The sequence below is a fragment of the Echinops telfairi genome, unplaced genomic scaffold, assembly GCF_000313985.2.
Source record: "Echinops telfairi isolate 266 unplaced genomic scaffold, ASM31398v2 ScPeMD7_7400;HRSCAF=8409, whole genome shotgun sequence".
NCBI lineage: Eukaryota > Metazoa > Chordata > Mammalia > Afrosoricida > Tenrecidae > Echinops > Echinops telfairi.
The window spans coordinates 19,979,366-19,988,705 of NW_022111300.1; the positions used below are offsets into that span (position 1 = coordinate 19,979,366).

General features: G+C 36.6%; 1 non-coding gene across 1 annotated transcript; it reads right to left on the reverse strand.

The window, feature by feature from the left end:
• Positions 1–3,774: 3,774 nt before the first annotated feature.
• LOC115871696 lies at positions 3,775–3,912 on the reverse strand. Its single transcript, XR_004047420.1, has one exon. It is a non-coding gene; the product is annotated as a small nucleolar RNA SNORA7 (small nucleolar RNA).
• Between the last annotated feature and the right edge of the window lie 5,428 nt (positions 3,913–9,340).

A 9,340-nucleotide genomic window follows, 5' to 3' on the forward strand; every position in this document is an offset into this window, starting at 1 on the left:
CATGGCAAGGGAGGACGGAAAGAAAAGGTTTTGAAATTGATTGTGGTGATGATTGCACAAATCTTCTTAGTATGATTAAATGATTAAATTGTATAATATGAGAAGTCTATGCCAATAAAACTATTTTTTTAACTTCAACAGAGTTAGCCACACAGAAAAACAAATACATATAATACCACTGAAATCCTAATAGATTCTATCTGTTTGAATCAAGGTCAATTTTGTGGTTGTGATACTGTGCTCCATCGCTGGATGAAATTAGTATTCAAGAAGAATGGGTCAAAGATTCCTAGACCCTGTATATTCCTTTACAGGTCCTATAATTTTATAATTACTTCCAATAAAATGTATTTCCAAATAAAAATAAATAAATAGGATTATAAAGTGAAAAATATAAGGTAGAAAATCCTCATACTTTTAGAAATTAAGAAAGACATTATAAATAACCTGTAGGTAAAATACTACACTACAATGAAACTTAAAAAATATTCTGAACGACAGTAATGAACATAAACATTTCACAACATTGGGAATACAATGATCCTGAGCGATCCTGAGAAGAAGTGCTGTCTGTTGGAGGAAGTGCCATTTAACGCGGAAGAATGAGGGAGGGCTCCAGGAGAAGCTCTCAGGGGAGACTTTTTCAGATAGAGTGAAAATTGATGCAGAGACTGGAAAGCAGAAATGACCTCAGAGTGGCAAAGAAACAAAAAGATCAGTGTGGATCCATCAATTGCATAAGGTGGAGAGAAATATGGGTGAAAGGTGGTTCAATAAAGGTATTTTTAAATGTAATATGTAAGCACCATAGGCAAATTAGTTGCCTATATTTATAGATTTTAGTTTTATAAGATGCTGTTTATTTTTATCTGTACTATTCCTAAGTCTTAGACATAATCTATCAAACTAGATATTTTTATGTTCTTTCATACTATCATTAATATATTAAACAACTTTGTCTATTTTAAAGCATTTGAGCCCTAATGTTTCCTTCACATTCTCTTTTGAGCAAACACTGCAAACATACTAATATTCTTGCAGAAAATTATTAAAATTATATCTGTTTACTTCTTCTGATTTCACCATCTATGATTTAGCTGGGTTTTTTATTCTGATCTAAATGTGCCCCCCAAAATAAGAAGTCTCCATTTCTACCACAAAAGGTGATCTAAAAACGGTCTGGCAAGAGAAAAAACTCCATTAACTTTTGGAATATTAAAAACATAATTTTTCCCATGTTGTAGTCCATGGTTCAGACAAAAATTATGCTATATTACACGCTTTATAAAGCACAAAGAAAAAGTATTTTCTTCTCAATCTCTACAATGGCTTCACCATATTAAAAATAAAGAATATAAACTCAAGCCATCAGGCAAAGCAGTGAGAACAGGAGTCAGTCAGACTCTACGCTAAATCAGTGATTTGCATCTTGACTGAAGGGGAAGAATGACCAATGGCAATTAAGATGGACAGCCTAAAAGGGCTACAATGGTTAGTGGATTCTAGTGTTTTTACTACATTTGCAAGAAGAAGCCCTAGTGGCACAGTGGTGAAGTACTTGTTCAACAGAAAATGCGACTATTAAAGCCATCGGCCCCTCTGGAAGAGAAAACTTTACATTTTGGGGACCCTATGGGGCAATTCCACTCTGTCCTGCAGGGAGACTACGAGCTGGAATGTACTAGATGGCAGTGGGTTTCTTCTACAGATTCAGATGACAGAAATTCAGCTTAAGCAAAAGAACTAAAGAATTTTAAAAACAATATGAAAGTAGAGATTGATGGAAAGGATGTTTTTCAATTAATGGGAGATATCCTGACCTGTCTTTTAAAAAGGGACGTGTGGGAAAATAGAGGGTCTCTCAAATACTACCAGTATCTTTCTGTCTTTAGCCTCAAATTTCCTTTTTCATACTCATTTTTTTTTTTGTTTCTTTTACATTAGCCCCCAAGCATGGGGTGGAGGAGATACAGACTCTTCCCTAGATCTGATTTCAATTATTGCTGGGAGTATTTTATGAAGCCCTATCAGTGCCAGCTACCTAAGAAGCCCTGATGGCTCTACAGAATAAATATTGAACTGCAAACTGTAAAGTCACTGCTCAAAAAACCCACCAGGGATTCCATGGGAGAAAAACAAGGCTGTCTGCTCCCACAGGACAAAGATGGAGACATCTGCTAACACAAACATTTACAGTCTTGGGGTCGCTAAGAATCAGAATTGACCTCAGGAGAGTGGGTGGATGAGTACCTGTATTTGACTAAATTTATTGTGGACTGAGGTCAGGATACTATTAGTCGACTAGCTTGTGTCCATTCTCTATTCCTGGCCACAATGTGGGCCATACGTGAGGTCTCCGTCTCGGCTAAGGCTGCCCTCACAATAACAGTGGAGGTGGCTGGGCTCGGGAGAGGCGGGGGAAATAATTCTCAGCTGTTACTCCTAAAGGCTGCATTCCAAATATATCAAGCAAAATAACAAGTAGTACATTTATACCAAGAGGAAGAGTATTCTATCATGTAGAAAGTGTTTCTGCTGATAGAGTTTTCAACACTGAACAAAGCAGCATTAAGACAAGCCTTATACCATGGGAAGTAGTTAAAAAGAAGCCACAAAATTATTTATTACGTATGATATATGAGGGGGTATATGAATACATTTAAAGTACATATAATGAGAAAATTATATACATTTCAATTTTATAGCAAAACAAATTCATACTAACTCATTATAACAATTCTGAAAAGAATCTACTTTCCTGATTTTATACTGTGCAGTATTCTCTTGTTCTGTTCCCAGAACTGCCTCTTGATCCATGTACAAGTTCAGCATGAGCATAATGAAATGCTCGAGCGCTCCCATTCTTCTCCAGGTTATCCCTAGTTTGTTATGATCCACATAGTCAAATGCCTTTGCATAGTCGTGTAACCATCTTTCTGGTATTCTCTGTTTTCAGCCGACATCCATTTGACATCAGCAATGATATCCCAAGTTCCACATCCTTTACTGAATCTGGCCTGAATTGCTGGCAGCTCCCTGATAATGCACTGCTGAAACTGTGATTTGCCTCCCCCCCCCCCCAACCAAATCTGTCAATACTGAAACTCCAGGCAGAAACTGCCATCAGTTCTTTCCGTTTAAGATACACTGAGTGTGTGCCCCCTCTGGCTTTCTAGCTCTAGGTCCTTGTACATGTCATTATAAAACATTACCTTGTCTTCTTGAGTTGCCCTTTGAAATGTTCTTTTCGATTTGTCATTTCATCATTTCTTCCATGAAATTTAGTTACTCTATGGTGAAGGGTGAGTTTGAGTCCTTCTAACATTTACTTTTTCTCTTTCTTTCTCAGATGGTGAAGGACCCTTGGCTTTCCTCGTGGACGATACTCGGGATCTGAGTCCACAGGTCGTCAGGTCGTTTGTCATTGGTCTGCAACGTGTCCAATCTCTTCTCGAGGTGTTCTCAACATTCAGGTGGGGCGTGCTCAAAATCATATTTTGACTCTCCTGGACTTTTAAACATTTTCTTCAGCTTTAAGTTGAACTTATCTATGAACAATGGACTGTCTGTTACACAGTTGGCCCCTGGCCTGGTTTTCACTGCTGCTAGTGAGCTTCTCCATCCTCTCGTCCCACAATATAGTCATTGGATTTCTGTGTATTCTATCTAGAGAAGTCCACACTTTGTTTTATTGAAAAATGTATTTGCAACAAAGAAGTAGGAGGACTTGCAAAATTCTATCATGTGATCTCTAGCTTCTTTTTTTTTTTTTAACACTGTCACAGAGTGTCTTCCAATCACCAGTTACTGAGCAAACTGGGAATGGAATGGGTCTCTGATAGGCTTGTTTTCCCTCCCGTCTCCGAAGCTGGCAGAATACTAGCTATTCTCCAGATGCGATCCTGGGAGGTCCCCTAGCTTCATTTCTATCACCACAACCGTATTTTCCAACTACTTACTGTTCCTTCCTTTTTGTTTCCTACTTTTGCATTCCAATCACCAGTGATTATCAATGTATCTTGACTGCATACTTGAACAATATCAGACTGAAAACATTGGTAAAAACTATTCTGCATCACTACCTTTAGTGATTGATGCATAAATTGGAGTAAGAGTTGTATTGATTGGATTTTCTGGTATGCAGATAGATATTATCTTGATAGATGGATCTTGAAATGTCCTTTTTGAAGATGAATGCAATGCCATTTCTTTTGAATCTACATTACCCAGCAGAGTAAATCATATGACTGCCTAAACAAAATGACCAATACCAGTCCATTTCAGCGCACTAACACCTAGGATATCAATCCTTATGTGTTCTATTTCATTTTGATGACTTCCTATTTTCCTAGATCCCAATTATTAGTGTGCAAACAGATATTTTGTTTTCTCATTTTGAGGCAAGCCCCAAGAGCAAATGAAGGTCTCTAAGGCTTTACTTCATCTATGTCATTATGGTCGACTCTACTTTGAAAAGGCAGCTCCTGTTTCCGTGGCCATAGTGTGAATGCCTCTGGACTTGAGGGGCTCATTTTCTAGCACAATCTCTGACAGTGTCCTGCTGCCGGCCATGCGGTTTTCAGTATCTGTTCATGTGGAGCTGCTCATAAGGATTTAGTGGCTAATTCCTCTGAATTGGGCAACCTACTCCTTCTTCGTAGTCTGTTCTAATCTGGATGCTGTAGTGAAAACTGTTCACTTTGGGTGACCCTGATAGCATTTGACACAGCTTCCAGCATCACCGCAACACTCAAGCCACCACAGTATGACTAACTGACAGACTAGTGTTTGTTAATAATGTAATCTTCAATTAATACTCTAATCATGTCATGATCAGATCATAATGTAAAAAACACTAATTGCGTGCTCAAATGACCAGGCCCTCAGTTCTTTACAAATGGACTAGATAGCTTGCATCATTGCTTACAAAAGTGTCTTGGCCTTAATGGAGTTGAATTTGTATTTACGTATTTCTATCATTTAATATAATTTTTCCAAATCCTTTTGGAAACTCTCTCATAGAAAGCATTCATGAAAATGTATACAAGACCAAACTGCATTACTTTCTAAAATCCATAACATTATAGATCTCCAAATTTTATTTTTCTTTTAGTTATTAATTAATTTAGCAAATGTTCATGTGTACATTGCCAGTGATGTCTTAGGTGATGAGTTAAGCTGCTAATCACCAAGTCATCCGTTTGAACCCAGCAGCTTCTTTGCAAGAGCAAGTTGAGACTTCCTGTTCCTATGAGGATTAATAACCTCAGAAACCCCAAAGATTCAGTTCTACTCTCGCCTGTAGTGTCCGTACGAGTCAGAATTGACTCCATAGCAATGAGGTGTTTTTTTTATGTTGCAGATGTTATGATATAAATTAAGGTATAAAGATGAATACAGCAGAATCCATTCCCCCAGTGTAGTCACCAATTTCATTACACATGTTTGGTCAAACCAGGAAATTATAATACTTTGAAGTACTGTCTATGAAACCATAAAAACATCCCTAATACGTTCTTGTCATAACTGGCCTTTTTTACAGTACATTCTAATTCTAGCCATTGTATTCATCAAAGCAAGTGATACGTTTTCATCATGTCATTCCTCTGAACATTTTCTTTGCTTTTAAAAATTGTATCTAATGCAAATGCTCCCTTTACTTCTAATCCTAAAGCAAATTTACTTATTTATGTTATAGAAAATAAAAATCTGAGTTATAGTTTTATAAAATAACTTAAAATAACTTGTATTTACATATATTAATATATATAATAGGGAATCTAAACAGTCTATGATATGTTGATAAAGGAAGGTACTATAATATTTCCTTAAGTATTGAAAATATTCATATTGATAATAAGTTAAAGGTCATTATTCCAAGCACATGTTTTAAGGAAAATGTTCAAATTTTGGACATGAACTTATTATGACCATTTCCTAACAATCAATTTTTAAATTATTTCTAGAAACAAGGAAGAAAAATGGATGTCAAATAATGCACAAACAATACAAGAAGAGATACTGAAAATACCTTAGCACATATGGACTCAGTTTTGCGAGAGTCCAAAAAATGTGTGAAAAGGCATTTTAAAAAAGGACCGACACAACACATGAATAGAAGACAGAAATAAGTCCTACCCTTAAAGTTGCTTTCCCAAAAGTTTTTCCTTCATCTTTCGTTTTTTTTTATAAAATAATTGTGACAACTCTGAATATATTGAAAAATAGTACAAAAATGGTGAAAAGGCAAAGCATTTTGCAACCTCTTTACTATATACATACATAATCATTTCTTCAAAGCATTTTTAAATTTTATTCCTATGACTCCTACTTTCTGCTACTTTTCTTTGGTGACATTTTATTGACTTTGTGTTATGTCTGTATTACAACTAATAGATTAGAGTGGTATTAAATATTACATCTCCTGGTTGTACTAACTGCCAACCTCATCTTCAGAAGATTAAATGTCATCTTTCTCATACAAATCAAATTGAACTGAATCAGCTTTTACATGTGTATTCACGAAGATATTTCATACTGCATTCAGAACGTGCCAGAATAGAGATGAGGCTTTCACCTTCCCATAGTTATTGAGACTTGAAAAATGACAAGCGATTCAAATCAGCTTTCATGGTATTAAATTATTGCATAGGTCAATATCAGGTATTAAATTATTACTTCACCTCTGAGTCATATCAAACAATTTTAAAGTGACTGCAAGAGAAACGTTTACACTTGCTGATAAAACGTAAAGTATTTAAAATCTTCCTGCACAATCACTCACTTAACTCTGTGTCAATCAATCACTTCGGACTCAGCAACCCCGTGGGTTTCCAATGCTGCACATTTTTATGAGAACAGCAAACCTCATATTCCTCTCCAAGAGAAAGGCTTGAACCACTGACCTTGTGGCTAATAGCTCAGTGATCAGCCACCTACACCACCAAGGCTCCTTACTCATTTGTGTCAAATGTATAATAACAAACCCTTATACATTTACAGTTTCAAATTTCTTAAAAGAATACCATGCTAATTAAAAAAATACTATGTCCTCTTATTACAAGATATAGTTCTTGCTCCTGAAGAAATGTGCATTTTTGTTGATTTTGTTTTTAGAATGACAGTAAGTATTATTGCATACTTATGCCGATTTCTGCTATATATTTTAGGAAATATAAGAAAATTAAAACAAATGATGCAGAATGGACTTAATGGCACAGAGAGGATTTAACCTCCAGGAAGTGTCTATTGATTTTGAGATACTACTAATTTATTGAATGTCTAGAGGAGCGGTGACATAAGCAAAAGTAAACCCATAGCTGGCATCTTTAGCACACCATGTATTCCTCTGCTCCTCATCGCCTATGACAGGGGTGTCGTATTGGACCTGTTTCAGAAAGGAAACTTGGGAGCACTGAGATGTTCAGCAATTGCCAAAGCAATTGCCAACAACCTCTATCTGGTGACTGCAGTCCCAGGCTAACAGTCCCCAGTTTGTAATCATGCGATATTATTGTGAATCGCTGCTGACTCCATTCCGACACATGGCAGTTCCTTCATTTTACAATTTGTGCCACCCAAGGATTCCCCAACTTCCACTCAAACAGAGACCTGGGGAGTATTATAGCCAGTAAGCCGAGGGTAAAATAAAAGTAAGATTTGAAACATTCAGTGTGTTATTGTTTGTAGTAATTTTTAACGAGAATAAAACGTGTAATATTTCACGAGGAGTTTTACAATGTAAGCCTGGTTTGAATGGAATGAAGGGAAACAGTTACAAAGCAGAGTATACTTTTATTTTAGAATTAGTATCAAAACCAGTCCATGTAAAAATAAAAAATTATTTTTCCTACTTATCTACAAGGTAAATTTTGCGTTCTTCAACATTTTATCTCTCTTGTCAATTTTGAGACAGTAATACACAGGTACTATAAAACAGAATATTGGTTAATACATTAAGTTTATTGTAACCAATTCATGTATATCTGTATACAATAGATTGAATTGTCTCCCCACCTCAAAAACGTGTGTCAACTTGTTCAGTCATTGCAGGGGCAGTGGATTCTCTAATATGGCTCTTCTGGCCAAAGTTTCTCTGACTCCCACCTATCTTTTCCTACATGCTTTCCCACAAATAGCTGCTTATTGCGTAGCAGACTGCAACATCATCACCCCTTAAATCCTTGAATTTCCTTTACCCCATCCAGAAACCGAAGATTTTTCACTTTTCCTTTATTCCTTTTACCCAAGTCATGTTTTTTCTAGCGAATCAGAGGTCATAGTGTGCCCCATTATTCTGACACCAATCGTGATAACAATTTCTTTTGTAAGAATTAAGACCAAACTACTCCAAAGGAAGGACTAGACCCTGGTAGCAGGATCACACAGGTGAACAGGTTTTAGCATAGATTATAGACTAAGAATGGGATACGAAGAAGGAATCAGCTGGCTCAGATGAAGCAGTTGTTGAACACGCACAGAAAGGAAACACTGCAGATAGGGAAGGCCTAATGAATGGAAATAGCATTGCCAGAGAAGTGCCCGGGGAAGGGCCCCCTCTCTTCCTGTCCATGACAACCTTGTGTTACAGATGTATTACAACCACATGTTACAAATGGTAGGGTCACAATTTGGATTTCTGGGTCACACTTAGGAAAAAACCTTTCAGTAATAGCTGGCTTATTCTTATCACTGGTGGCATAATGGTTGCGCATTGGGAACACAGTCAGCAGTTAGTCACCAGTTACTCCCCGGTAGAAAAACAAGGCCTTCTACACCCATAAAGAGTTACAGTCTTGGAAACCCACAGGGACAGTTCTACTCCGAGTCAGAATCAAGTCAATGGCAGCAAGTTTGGTTCGAGATTGGTGACATCAGTAGGAAAGAAGCCTCTATTTGCTAAAGCCCCGGTGATTCAGAATGTTCACATAGCATAGCACAGCGCATTCATCAATTCACCAAAAATATTTAACAGTAGCTTTAAAAACAGAGTTTTTTCAAATGAAAAAGAACAGTACTAGTGGAAGTGACTCAAGTGATAATTTACTAAACACCCCCCCCCCAAAAAAAACAATCAAGTCTACAGAAAATGAAGCATAAGCCATACAAAACTCATATTGGTGGTTAAATTTCAGGACAGCTTTGGAAAACTAGTTTAAGAATATCATCTTAACTGTGTTCATATTTTTTTAGTTCAGTTTATAAAGTAAAGGGTTAGAATTTAGAAGTATGATAAGCATTTTACTTATAAAAGCAGTTTGGTTTTTTTTTAAACATTTTATTAGGGGCTCATACAACTCTTATCACAATCCATACACACATCAATTGTGTAAAGCGCATT